General features: G+C 44.1%; 1 protein-coding gene across 4 annotated transcripts in view; it reads left to right on the top strand.

The window, feature by feature from the left end:
• Positions 1 to 14363, top strand: part of LOC139061302 (calcium-activated chloride channel regulator 1-like) — a 380566-nt gene that overhangs the window by 270348 nt on the left and 95855 nt on the right. The window lies entirely within an intron of this gene.

Below are 14363 nucleotides of genomic sequence, written 5' to 3' on the forward strand. Positions count from 1 at the left end.
GGAGGCATCTTCTTAGCTTCGGTTTCTTCGGCAACTGCTGGGGCTCCAAGGCTTTTAAGAACGGGACCGCGACTTCATCGAGATCTCGCGTTCAAAATTGAACCACCTAGGGCCTTCCTTTTACCGGGGTGCTTGGGTTTTCAACTTGGTCTTGGTTGTGCAGGGGTGGTCGGTTTCTTGGCCACATGCTTGTGGCGATGTTTGCCTTCTTTGGCGCCGTAGCACTGGCTTCCCCATAGGTGGCGCATTTCAGGATGCAGTCGTACCTTTGCTTTGAGTCTTGGGCGCCCCACGTGTGGCAGACCATTATGTGAGCGGTGTGGCAGACATCCCAGTGGTGGCCGGTGCATTAGCCTACACGCCATATTTGGGACGTTTCCCTGTAGGGGTAGCAGGGCCCCTTCGCTCCGTAGCGGCTTTCATATTTGGGCATTTACTCTTTACTGAAGCTAAGCACAACGGTACTGATATTGCCCAGCACCCGAGCCTGAAAAATATCTAGCCCTTGAGTACCTATGTACAAGCGGTCCATGAACTTTTCGGTGAATGTCTTGAGCTTCATTCCGTGAACTACGTGAAACGAGACTGTCTGGAGCCGCCAGCTACGCTTTGACCTGGTGCAGTGTTCCGTTAGCATGATGCTCAATGAAGTCTCTCACACGGTCAGAGAATTGCTGTCGAGGTGTAGAAAGAATTATATGCTTGAGCTCAGCCTAGCCTGACCAGCAATGGCGCATCCGTCACTTTGCCTTGACAGGCTGTCACCATGGCTTTGCAAATTTGTTGCTTAATCAAGTCTTTGTCACGAAGTCCCTTGAAAGGTCGCAGCACAATCTTCAAATCATTCTGAGGCAGCGGTGGCAACCCGCGATATTTAGAGTGTGGCCCCGGTGTCTACGAAGTATTCGGATGCCGTTTGGCGGGTCGGCAAATAGGGGTCCCGGCTGCGGTAACTGCTTCTCCGCTCGTCAACTTCTGTCATCGAGTCAGGTTCATTTGCCAGTTGGTGTACGGGTCGACCACTGCTGACGTTGCGTGGTAGGGCGTGGTTGCATTCTGGCTGATCATAACAAATTCCATGATTTATGTCTCTTGTAATTCGAACGAAGTGGGCTCGGTACACCGTGCAGTACTCATAGAGGGAAGGTTGACGCTGAAGCGAAATCCAATAGTCCCTTAGGAGGCCGCCATATGGCTTCTCGGCTATTTGTGCTGAGGCCAATCTGCTGCCGCTGAGGTGATTGTGTGAGACTTAGTTCAACCTAGTCTAACAGAGAAGTTTCAGTCCTTAACTGAAAAAATATTCGGCACACACGGCCAAAATTCACCTCAGGGCGTGCACAAATGCCTCACGGATGCTCTGAACACGAAAAGTCAAATGCGAACTCGAGGTAACTGGATGAAAAGGGCGAAAGTTGGCAAAGTCGCGTCTCTCAAACGTAAACAACCGGACGTCTCTCGTTCGACTCTCGTTTCTCCTTGTGCTTCAACGCAGCAGTGCCCGCTGTACATGTTGACGGCATCCATACGCTTGCCTGTAACCTGCGTTGACGAAGTGAACCATCCCTGTAACTTTTACCTACAACAGCACATGCCCCGTTAGTGAAATCGGTGATGCCTCTGTCCCTGAGAGGGAAACGAGTACCGGAGGAGGAAGGCGCCTTGCGGTGGGAAACGTTGTGCGCCGGGTACAAGGACTAGCGCCGTCGAGATGAACGTAGCGACTGCTTTGTCATTCGCTTGAGTCACAACGAAGCAAAACTTCAGCATGACGTGGAACAAGTTCTTATCTACGGCAGTGCATATGACATTGCTTTACGGCTACGTTTAACTAATAATAATGAGTATCCTACGCATCAGATGGCCTGCACAGCTCCATTTTTTCTCTTAGTGTCAATCAGAATATCAACTATCTCCTTTTGCACTCTGATCCATAGAGCTCTCTTCCTTTGCCTTAGCGTTACGTCCAGCATTCCTTCTTTCGTGGCTCTTAGCGCGGTCTTGAGCTTGCTCTCGAGCTTCTTTGTCAACCTACATGTTTCTGCCTCCTATGTTAGCACGGGTAGAATGGATGTATTGTACATCTTTCTTTTCAATCAAAATGGTAAGCTCACAGTCAGGATCTCATACACTGTAAAAAAAATTTCTTCAGTTTACGGTCAAAGTTGCAGGTAAAACGTTGCCGGACACTTTTCCGTTATGAAAAACGGTGTCTCCGTAAAACGGACAGGCCGTAAAAATTATTTCCGTTAAATGGAAAATGGTGTTTCCGTAAAACGGACAGGCCGTAAAAATGTTTCCGTTAAATGGACAACGGTGTTTCCGTAGAACGGACAGGCCGTAAAAATTATTTCCGCTAAATCGAAAACGGTGAGCTCCGTAGTTGTGATCACAGAATTGACCGTATTTTGCAAATAAGAAAAACGGTGAGTTCCGTAAAACGGAAATGCTGTAAATTGAACCCCGTACTTGTGATTATAGTACATGACCGTACTTTGGTAATGAAGAAACGGGGACTTGAATGCTTGTGTTCTCGAGCCAAATTGTTTCGTTCATTGGAATAAGTTATTTTCGGCAATGAACCACCCAAGTCGTACATTACAACGTGGATAACTTGCAACATCATTTAAGATATAGCTGGAAATGGGGCAGAAATCATAGCACACAGGAAATACACCACACAGAATGTGCTGTGTTTGCATGTTTCCTCCTAGTGTCATTGTTTTCTACACCGCTTATTCTTCGTGTCAGTGTTGTCATGTTGCACTTGGGTTCTACACCCAAGATGTACACAGCATACACACAGATTTGTGTTCGAGAAACAACAAGCCACTTGAATCTGAAAAAACCTGTGTTTATTCTGCTTTACTGAAAAAAGCAGGGTGAGACCAGGCTAGTTGGTATTCTATGCTGAAGTGACCAGCGCAAGAGTGAACGCGGGACACTAAAAAGTTGACAAGAACAGGTGCGAACTTCCAATTGGTGTTTATTACGAAAAGGCATGTATATATACTCTTGTGCACTTGATCCTAATCAGTTACAAGAGCCCACTAAGGCCGCCCCACATCCTAAGGCGGCCTCCCACATAGAGACCCCAGGTATGCAAATTCTTTAATGTCAACGCTAGGGATAATTTGCTAATGCAGTTGCCTTATGCGTTATCTGCCCCCTCAATGATGGGCCTAGGCTTTCTTGTGCATTGCTTGCTATTATTTCTGTTTTTTCAGAGTGCATGACATTTGCATTGGGAGTTGTGGATTCCAAGGAAATCCTCTCTCTCTTTTGTACTTTTGTGTTATGTTCCTGTAGTCTCATATTTAGGCACCTTCCCGTTTGACCCACGTAACGCTGCCCACAGAAAAGAGGTGTGCTATTCACTGCTCCCCCTGAGCATTTCGACGAAACCTTTTCTGTGAGCAATGTTGCATGAAATTGATTGTCTGCTGACAGGGCTGGTTTTGGCCCATAACTGAGATAACTTGTTGGGTGCGAGAAAAACGACCGAAACTCCAGCCCTTTCGCCTATTTTCTTTAGTTTATGCAAGATAACGTGAATGTATGGGATGACTGCTAGATTCCTGCGAACAGTATCACATAGGTGTAACTAAAGAAAATAGGCCAAAGGACTGCAGTCTTGGTCATTTCTTCCGCGCCCCGCAAGCTAAGTTATGTGCCAAAACCAGCCCTGTCAGCAGACAATCAAAATCATGCAACATTGTGCAGAGAAAGGGTTTCATCAAATGCTCAAGAGGAATAGTGTATAGCATACCTCTTTCCTGCGGGCAGCGTTACGTGGGACAAATGGGAAGTCTAGAAGCGTACGGTAAGGGGCTAGTTGGTATGACATTATGGGAACAAAGAAAAACTGCGCAAAAAAGGACAAGACAGAGAAAGAACCACACGACACAGGCGCAGACTAACAACTGGTTTAATGCTCCAACGCCTCTTTCCTACCAACAACAGAACGCATGCGCACCAACCACAAAGACCAATGCCGCTATCATGTAGTCGAGCCTAGAAACGCCAACTCCTTGCGGCACAAATGTATGGAAGCCTCACTAACACATTTATCTGGCCCTAATCTCGCGATTTCTAAAGCTTCGATTACTTCACGCTCTTTCTTATCCCTTGCGCGTCCGACAATCTTAGTCCGGCCGAAAAGTGGGGTACAAACATTGCCGTCATGCCTGCAGGTCTTGCAATGCTTAGGAAGATGCTGTCCTCTAGAATCATCTAGGGAATTGGCATGTTCTAATAATCTAATATTAATGCAGCGGCCTGTTTGTCCAACGTACACGTTGCCACAACTCAGCGGAATCTCATAGATGACATTCGCACTACAGGGCACAAACTTGTTTCTGTGGTTAGTGCTGCACTCGATTTTCTTTTTCCTATCAGGTCTAACTAAATTGCAATTGTTTTGTCTGAGATCCTTTTAGCCGAACTGGACCGCTCGCTATCGCGGGTACTTTCTGACGACCGCATCGTTCGTGTGTTCCGATACGTTGATGATTTTTTAATTCTTTTAAATTTAGACCACAATGATAACTTGACACAGGTGGCATCGGAGGTTTTAGCATCCTTTAAGTCTGCTTTTGCCAGTTTTAATTTTACTATTGAACTTCCTGAAAACTCTTGCTTGCAATTCCTAGACTTAAAATTATTTTTTAACGACCCTGACCACCTCTGCTGGGCGTACATGCCTAGGTCGAAAAAAGCACTTCTACCCTTCAACTCTAGCCATTCGAAGCTGGTCAAGAGGGGGATTGCGTCAACGTGCCTCAGGGCTTCGTTAGTGAAGTCCTGCCCACATAAGGTTCAATCTAGTTTTGATGCCCAAGCTGATCGCCTTCGGTCAGCCGGTTTTCCATTGGCCCTTCTTCGGGCTGTTGCCGAGTCCCTGCTGAAGTCCTTCCGACCAAGTTCAAAGCCTCGTGGGGTGGATCCACAGGAGAGGAGGAAGTATGAAGTTATGCCCTATGTCCACAGGGTCTCGCACGGCCTGAAGAGGGTCGCTGGTAAATTCGGCATACAGGTTCTCTTTTCGGCACCTTGTAAGCTGTCCAGTCTGTGCAATTTAGTTAGACCTGATAGGAAAAAGAAAATCGAGTGCAGCACTAACCACAGAAACAAGTTTGTGCCCTGTAGTGCGAATGTCATCTATGAGATTCCGCTGAGTTGTGGCAACGTGTACGTTGGACAAACAGGCCGCTTCATTAATATTAGATTATTAGAACATGCCAATTCCCTAGATGATTCTAGAGGACAGCATCTTCCTAAGCATTGCAAGACCTGCAGGCATGACGGCAATGTTTGTACCCCACTTTTCGGCCGGACTAAGATTGTCGGACGCGCAAGGGATAAGAAAGAGCGTGAAGTAATCGAAGCTTTAGAAATCGCGAGATTAGGGCCAGATAAATGTGTTAGTGAGGCTTCCATACATTTGTACCGCAAGGAGTCGGCGTTTCTAGGTTCGACTACATGATAGCGGCATTGGTCTTTGTGGTTAATGCGCATGCGTTCTGTTGTTGGTAGGAAAGAGGCGTTGGAGCATTAAACCAGTTGTTAGTCTGCGCCTGTGTCGTGTGGTTCTTTCTCTGTCTTGTCCTTTTTTGCGCAGTTTTTCTTTGTTCCCACAAATGGGAAGTTCCCTAAACTTGAGACTACAGGAACATAATCGGAAAGTACAAAAAGGGAAAGAAGGTTTCTTTGGAATCCATTGCTCCCAATGCAAATGTCATCGGCTGTTTGAAAAAACAGAAATAATAGCAAGCAGTGTGAAAGAAAACACTAGACTCATCATTGAGGCAGCGGCTATTGTAGAATGCAACTGCGTTAGCAAGCCATCCCTATAGCACTGACTGTTAAAGAATTTGATTATCTGGGGTCTGTATGCAGGAAGCCGCCTTAGGCCTTGGTGCGCTCGTTTATTTGTGATGGCCATGTCGACTTGCACGATTGTAACAGATTATGATCAAGTGTGCAAGAGTACATATACATACCTTTATGTAATGAACACCGGTTGGAAGTTTACGTCTGTCCTTGTCGCCTTTTTAGTGTCCAGTGTCCACTCTTGCGCAAGTCCTCTCCGCATGGACACTAGAAATTAGCTGACTGGAGGACGGATTGGTTGAGACTTGGAATGACTGGCTGCTTGCAGAGGCTTTCGGCTTTGCCTGGAAAGAAAGAAACACCAATCAATTAAGGCTGTTCAATTATTTACTATCATCATCACTATTGTTTTTCAGATAAACAATGATTTCGTATTCACAACTGTCACTACAAGTGCTCTTGTCAAAAGAAATGGTTCAGACTCAGCCATGTTGGTATATATTCATTCGTAGCCTTATAGCATAAAAAGCTTCAGATAGAAAGGACTCAAGTCAATTGATGGTTTGCTTGGATGTCACGTGCACATTATGACATTCGGAGATTACATCTCCCATATTTAGGTAGAGCTGCCATGGCCACATACTGCAGACCATAGCTTTCAACTTTCACTGCTCCATTGCTCCATTAAACAACCTTGCAGATTTTACTGTTTCCCAAAACAATGAAGTACACTTGAAACAAGCGCAAACCATGCATGTTGTTTACTTCCGACCCAGAACAAGCAAGCCAAAGATATTGTCCAGCTGATAGGCTGGTAGAATAGCAACAATAGCAACAATACAAAAAAACCACGCTTGCACCACAACTCTGTCACAACAGCTGTCAGCCCCTTTCGGATATGGTTTGTGTCACGGAAGAAGTATCAATGTGTAATATTCTTTTTACTCAAGCAGTGAAAATTGAAAGTTACGGTCATGAATGCATCAACATACCCTTCCCATCTTCATAAAAAGTTATAATATTGCACTGTGTTCACCGATAAATTTGCCCTTTTTGTAACGAAGTCTGCAATTATGCCTGGACCCCATACATGGCTCTGGCAGGCAGTACTGTTTATTCTATCCGTGTCTTGACTTGCAATCCCATAACGAAACAAATACTGCAACATATTTTTCCAGATTGCATTGCTTCTTGTGAATGTGCTTAATTTGGGAAATTTCTGAAATGAATCAAGCCTCTCCTAAAAAATTTTAAAGTAGAGTAATTCATTAACGTGCCTAAACATGAGCACTTCCCGTGGATTTTGAGAGCCAATGAGGACAGAGCTATTTGCTCAAATTTCTACGACTCATGGCAACAGGATGGCCAAATTCCGTGCTATTAGTAAATGCAAAGAAAAAAAACTTTGGTAAATTTATGCAATGTTTCTTTCCAAAATTTTTCTTCTTTATACCATAGTGGGGATACTCTGTGATAATTAATTGCAATTAATGCTATTGGCCTGCAGTCTGGTACAAAATATTTTTAAAACCGCAGCGACAACACTATTTCCTTCGGATCTATTCAAAATGCAGATTCGGCAAAATCCAGGGAAAATGCTTTTAACTAAACAGGTAATTCTATATTGTTTTTTGCAGAGACACCTTTTTTTTTCTTGGAAAACTAAGGTTAATTTTATTGTCGCCAGGCTCGGGCAGCAAAATAAATTTTTAAATCAAAATTAAAAGTGATCGCCAGGCATGTCCAGTTGAATTTACCTGAACATGCCCTACTGTCCGCAGTACACATGTTGCCACTTTAAAGGCCCGCAAGAAGGCACCGGTTATATTTTCTAGGGCAAGAAGGCAATGAAGTATGTTACTTAAGGCAATTAGTCACAGGAGTCCTGGATCAGTAGAAAAAAATTTAAAGACTATAAATTGTTTAGAAGACTTAAGTCACATAAAGGTACCATCATTGCATTGTGCTAAAACTAACCTAAGAGACTGAAACCTGACATGATAAAAATGGAGCTTGAGAATGAAGGCTTGCTCAACAAGCAACAGAACGACAAAAAATAATGCATGATAAATTTTAAAAAACGCGCTGATGAGGACGGTAAAGAACTAGGCACCATGACGAAATTTGTAAATACGCAAGCATAGGATGGAGTCAGTTGGCGCAAACCATATATATCTACAGATAACTAGGAAAGGCCTTCGTCCCGCAGTGGACCTAATGTATGTGAGAGCACTGTGCCCCTTCGATTATGCAGTCCCAGACTGTCCGCAAACCACCTGCGGCTTCTGGTCTGGCTTGCATTGACAGAAGGGCACATCACAGTCATGTGATCCCGCTGCCTGGGACTGTCCAAGGTTTTGTTTGAAAGCACCGTGATTGGAAGTCACTCTCCTGGCTGCTGTTGTCTACTATTAGCTACTTAAATTATGGGGTTTTACGTGCCAAATCCACTTTCTGATTACGAGGCAAGCCGTAGTAGAGGACTCCGGAAATTTCGACCACCTGGGGTTCGTTAACGTGCACCCAGATCTAAGTACACGGCTGTTTTCATATTTTGCCCCCATTGATATGCGGCCACCGTGGACGGGATTCAATCCCGTGACCTCGTGCTTTTAGCTACTTGTAGATAGCGCCCTACCCAGCAAATTCAGTAGCGTGGTCATCAAAATGGTGCAGTCTCAGAGGCCGTGCCGCCGACACAACCATAAAGCTTGCATTATGGAATCGCAGCCTGAGCACATTGAACATGTTAACAAAGCTCAGTTTACATCGTGCTCTCGCTCTTTGGGCCCCTTAACCGCTGTATTCAAGCCAGCTCATTCATTTCCTGTAAAATTTAAGCGTCATTGCCACACAAAAATAAGCAAAAACACGGTTGTGCCACATCACTGTTCACCCACAAAGCACAGGCCGATATTCTCTAAGCTCGTGAAACCGTCTACTAAAGGCCTGACGTGTGTCTAGGACAAAGCGCGTCTACACTGTCTACTAATCCTGCACATCCAAAAGCAAAATTTCGAATTTGGGTAACAGAAGGAATCGGCACACATGTCAACGGCAATCGGTGAAGCTCTGATTATACAGGTTGTCCCACGTAACTTGAGCCAAACAATAAAAATATGCAAATGTGACGTAGCTCGACAGAACCAAGGTAACATTGTTTGCTGTAACTTGGAGATACTTAGATATTTTTTCATTCCACCACAATAAATATTTTATCTTCATTAATTGATCAACTTTTCAAATATTATAATTAGATTAGAAGTGTCCATGAGAAAATTGTAGAGCAACATGAAAAGCTCCCCATACAGCTTTCTGTTGTCCGAGACATGCTGCGTAGAAAAGTTTTTTCGAGAAAGAAGCTTGCGAATACACGCAAAGTGCTGCGAATGTGTGTATTTAGTGTGTACTTGCAATTTAGTGTGTATTTGCAGGCTTCTTTCAAGCTAGGAAAAACACTTTTATGTAGCATGTATTAATCATAATACTTGAGAAGTTGATTAATTACATAATACTAATGCTTTAACCTGGCAAAATGAAAAAAATGAGTATCTCGAAGCGAGGGCAAACAACATTACCTTGGTTCTGTGCAGTTACGTGGCATTTGCATATTTTCAATGTTTGGCTCAAGTTACGTGAAACACCCTGTATGCGACGCCAGCTACCAGCATTAAATATCTACATGCAATATGATGTTTCCTCGTCCACCAGTTTCACTCATCTGAACAGCGAAATCTACCTGTTTACTATGCATATAGCAATGAGCATGACAGATTTCACGAAACACATCAAGAAAAGCAAGCATTTGAACCTGATCACTGTGCTTTGCCCTAAAAAAACACAAGGACTAAGGTTGCAGCAATTCGACCACTCATGAAAACCTCGCATTATGGCACACAAAGCATCGATTTAACGGAAGCAATAGCTGAGTGCATGATATTTTCTGTCTGGAACGCGCAAAGTACACATAAACACACAGCCTCTTTTAAAACATGGCGTCAAGCCCCATGCATCTTTTTAAGACAGCCGCCGTCTGGTAGCTACTTGCATATGTCTGAACAAATATCTGCTGACAGCTCCGAGAGTCCGCAGAGTCTGTGACTTCTGGTAAAACGAATGCGATACTGGCTGCCCTCGGACTGGTGGATGGGGCTTCGGAAGCTGATTGAGAAAATCGAATGCGGGACAGCAGTGCTAAGCAGTCCAGGACTGTCAAGGACTGATAATCGAAGAGGCCCACTAATGCTTTGTGTTCCTATCCTATGTAATCTCTTCATACTGATCAGCTCAAGCTGCATGGCAAAGAAGTCTCTTGTTAGTGCTGTGAAGACAAGGCTCTTGCCCAAACATTGGCTATAGAGACGACCATCGTTCGACAACTGTTGATCTGTTCATAGAAGTGAGAATTCCGCGACAAACTTTTCAATGAAGTAAGCAATATGATGATGAACTTGTTTCACAAAACTTCATAAGTACACCTGACATTTGACTCACTTTTGCATGTAAGTAAATATTATGAAATTGTCGCTGTGAACAATTGTCCCCGACTGCTGTACACTTGTGATAAAAAAATTAACCGTATTTGAAAGTTTGTATAATTAGCCAGGAGAGCCGCACTTGCTGGATGGCTCATCATTTAATTTGGAAAAAAATTCAGCAGTGAGCAGCAATTGTATCACTAATGACCTTGAACATCTCTTATAATTAATAATTTGTAAACACCTGTTGTCGAACAGCCCACCTACTGAAGTTTTGAACACATTGTACACAATTATAGCACGTACTACACGAAATAATATCTGTAATAGACCTTACCAAATACAATATTAGTGTGGCGGCAGGTCAAATGGCTCCTTGCAATGCTTGCGTCCTTCCTGGGAGAACAAGAAACGACATTAGGCTTACACTGACAGCACTAAACCACATAATTTAAGTTGCAAACAAGTGCCCGAGAACATAGGAAGTTCTAATTAGATATGGTCAACCTGCTTAACCATGTCACAGACATTGAATGACAGAATGTAATTTTATGGAGCCTCAACTCCATGAAATACATGCTAATACAAACATGCTAGTACACAGAATCAAATTGGATGCATGAAAATTCTCAGTGAACTTTTCTTTCCTAGCAACCACAAGTTGCTCTTTGTGAAGTGCAACAAGTGAGTGTCTAACCTACACTAAGAAGGTGGAAAATTCGGGATCCTTTCTGGTGAATAACTAACCATATCTGTACGGGTACCCAGCAACACAAAGGTGAATTGTAAGTATTATATTGATTAAAGAAACAGTTCAGTGCTACCAAGCAAGTACAATAAATAAATTATTTCAAATTCATCTTCATGTCAGGCTAATCAAGTTAATTTTCTTTAGATCACATGAGAGAATGGTTCGAAAAAAATATTGGAATCTGTCAACAATGTTGAAGCAATTTTATGACGGCCTGCAGATAGCAGTTGTTGAAATAAGACCTGGGGCAGGGGGAGAAAAGACAAAGTGTGATAAAACAAAATGGGGCCTGTGCTGAGCAGCTACTAAATGCAGTTTTATTAAATTATGATGTGCAAAACAGCAGATGTAAGACCCTCAGGTGGTATTTTGCAATGTTGTTATGGGAAATTGTTTCAAGGAGCATGACCCCTTAACCCTTCGAGGGTCAGTGACGTAAATATACCGCACCGCGAAGTACAAAAATGGTCAATGCCGTATATTTACGGCGCTGTCTGTAGGTTTAAAAAGCACGACAATTTCCTAACCTTTTCTTTTCTGTCATGTGCTGCCATTATGTGGAAATACAGGGAATTTCTTTAGCACGCCTCGCTCTCTCAGTTTTCGTTGCATGGTTTGTTTTAGAGCTAGTTTGCTCCTGCGCGTCTATGTACTACCGCTAGCGCATTGGCATGCGCGCGGGCGGGTGGCGGTTTGGGTTTTGTTTTCGCAGGCCGTTTCGGCTTCTTGCGCTTGCAAAATTGATGGCTATCTCGTTACTAATCGCTGAAAAGGCTACTGCTTGTTTCTCGCTCATTTAGTGCTTGCAGGGGTGCGCATAGGAAGGTTGCTGCCGTGGATGCGCTTCTGTTGCTCCTTTTCTTTTTTTTTTTAGACTCGCGAAAACTAATTGCATCTGGTTGGCGATAAGATGAAGATTAGTGGAAGTTTGTCACAAGTTTTGATTTTTTGATGGGCACACAACCGCACAGTTTTCTTGAGTGCGTACACCTACACAGTTCGATTACGCTATGGATATACTATCATAAGCAATATGAAAGGGGACACAAGAACGCATGGCAGACAGCCTTGAAACAGACCCGGAGCGATACACAGATGGCGCTGTGAAAAACGAAGGGGGAAAGGAGAGCGCTCTTCCACTAACTGTTGGCACTCCCACCACGCTGGCATTTCTACAAAGGAGCAGCTTACGTCATGGATCGTCCAACAGCCGATAAGACGGTGATCGTCGCCAGTGACCTACACCGTTTCACTTTCTTTTCTTTCATTCTCTTTTTTTGTTCGTGCAACCGCTTGATAGTACCCCGAGAAGTTTGCCCTGTATTTCAAACCAATTCTTTATTTGAATCGACGCACTCGGTTGTCAGTGGCACCTTGAACAGCGGCGACGCTCGAACCAATGACGACAGAGGAATAGAATAAAGAAAAATTTTAAAAGGAAGAACATTGACAAACTGTCTCTCATGCGACTGTTGCACGAAGTTCGTTCAGAAAAAATTCACGTCGCACACTGCAGTGGCCCACGCAGAGCAGTCAACTCTGAATTTGTAGCCTCAAAATGCCTCGAGTGCCTCTTAAAGAGCGGGAAGATATAATAGAAATGTCTAAAAGAGGTTATACGCAGCGCAATATTGCTCTCGTGACAAGCCGCCCATTGAAAACAGTCAACCGGATTATCCAGGCTTACCGAGACGAAGGACACATAAACGATGCACCGCACTGCACACGACCTCGATCAACAACGAACGACCAAGACCTTTGCATCGTGGCTGCCATCAGCGACAAGCCATTTCAAAGTGCAAAAGACGTTCGAGGTGCTCTTGGCTTGAACAACTTGAGCGACAGCACGGTATGACAAAGGCTTAGAGAAGCAGGACTGCAAAGTCACATCGCCGCAGAGAAACCTCCACTCACCGCAGCCAACAAAGCGGCTCGCCTGAGGTTCGCTATGAACACCGCAGCTGGAGTGAGAGTAAGTAGAAGTATGTAGTTTTCTCTGATGAGTTCACATTCTCGAGCCGCTGGGACCAACGAAAGAGAGTGTGGTGGACCGCTAACACACGCTTTAGTCCGCAGAATATCCAGGAGGTGGCCGCCAGTGGACACGTGTCTGTGAACGTCTGGGGGGCGATTTCCCACGCAGGCCTAGGCCCACTGGTGAGAATTGATGGGAGGTTCACCAGTGCTGCGTATTGCACTCTGCTCGAGCACCAGATGATCCCCTATGTGTTGAACAGGCCGCACCCGGATGGGTGTTATTTTTTCCAGCAGGACTTGTCTCCCGTTCACACATCGAAGGACGTGGCGTGCCTTTTGGAAGAGCGAGGGGTAATGCAACTTCAGTGGTGTGCGAAGGGTGCCGACATGAACATTATAGAGCACGTTTGGGGCCGTATGAAAGTGAAGCTTTCGAAGAGCTCACTAGAACTGGCGAACTCCGACCAACTATGGGAAGCAATAGAACATGAGTGGAAGCCCGCCTTCAGCGTGATACCGCATTCATCGAGGCTGTCTACGCGTCTTTGCCTCAAAGAATGGAGGCCGTCGTTAAGTCGACGGCGGCATGACGCGTTATTAGGACACCAACGAACAAAGCAAAGGACGAGGATAAGCTGCAATAACGCTATTGCCTTATTTCATTTGCTTAAATATGTTTTTAATATTCGGCAAGCGCTAATAAATTTATTTTGAACTCACCCTTAAAGACAATTTTTTCCCGGTTTAGAAGATTTACCACAAATCAATATAGAAGTCCGGAACAGTGCTATCTTTTGTAATGATTCGACGCAAAAGGTTACCAGTGACGCAGTATCGAACAGTGTTATCACTGTTTGCTGGCGATGTGAAATTCCACACTTTGCAGACGCATGGCGGGAGTGTGAACAATTGTTACAGCAGCGTCCCCCTTTCCACTTTGTTTCTGATGGTGGCCGCTGCGTATCACCCATATAGCTGGGTCTGAGGGTGTTTTCTACGCGTTCCTGTGTTCCCTTAGATATTGCTCATAATAGTATGTATTAGTGTAAGAGCAGGAACATTTGAGTCTTGCAAAGTATTCTCATGTGCACAATTTCAAAGCCTTGAACTATAACAATGTGACAAATTTTTTACTCTTATAGGTTTATTTCCTTTTTTATTATTGTTATTCATGAATAAAGAGTACATATAGTATACCAAGGCAAAATAATTTTTTTCTGGCTTTACGGACACCCTAGAAAAATTACGGTAAATTTTTTTCGAAATAAGTCCCTAAGAATTGGAATCTGCAATTAAAAAAATCAGCCCTGGGCGGTCGAATATGG

This window comes from Dermacentor albipictus, chromosome 6, assembly GCF_038994185.2.
Source record: "Dermacentor albipictus isolate Rhodes 1998 colony chromosome 6, USDA_Dalb.pri_finalv2, whole genome shotgun sequence".
In the NCBI taxonomy this organism is placed as follows: domain Eukaryota; kingdom Metazoa; phylum Arthropoda; class Arachnida; order Ixodida; family Ixodidae; genus Dermacentor; species Dermacentor albipictus.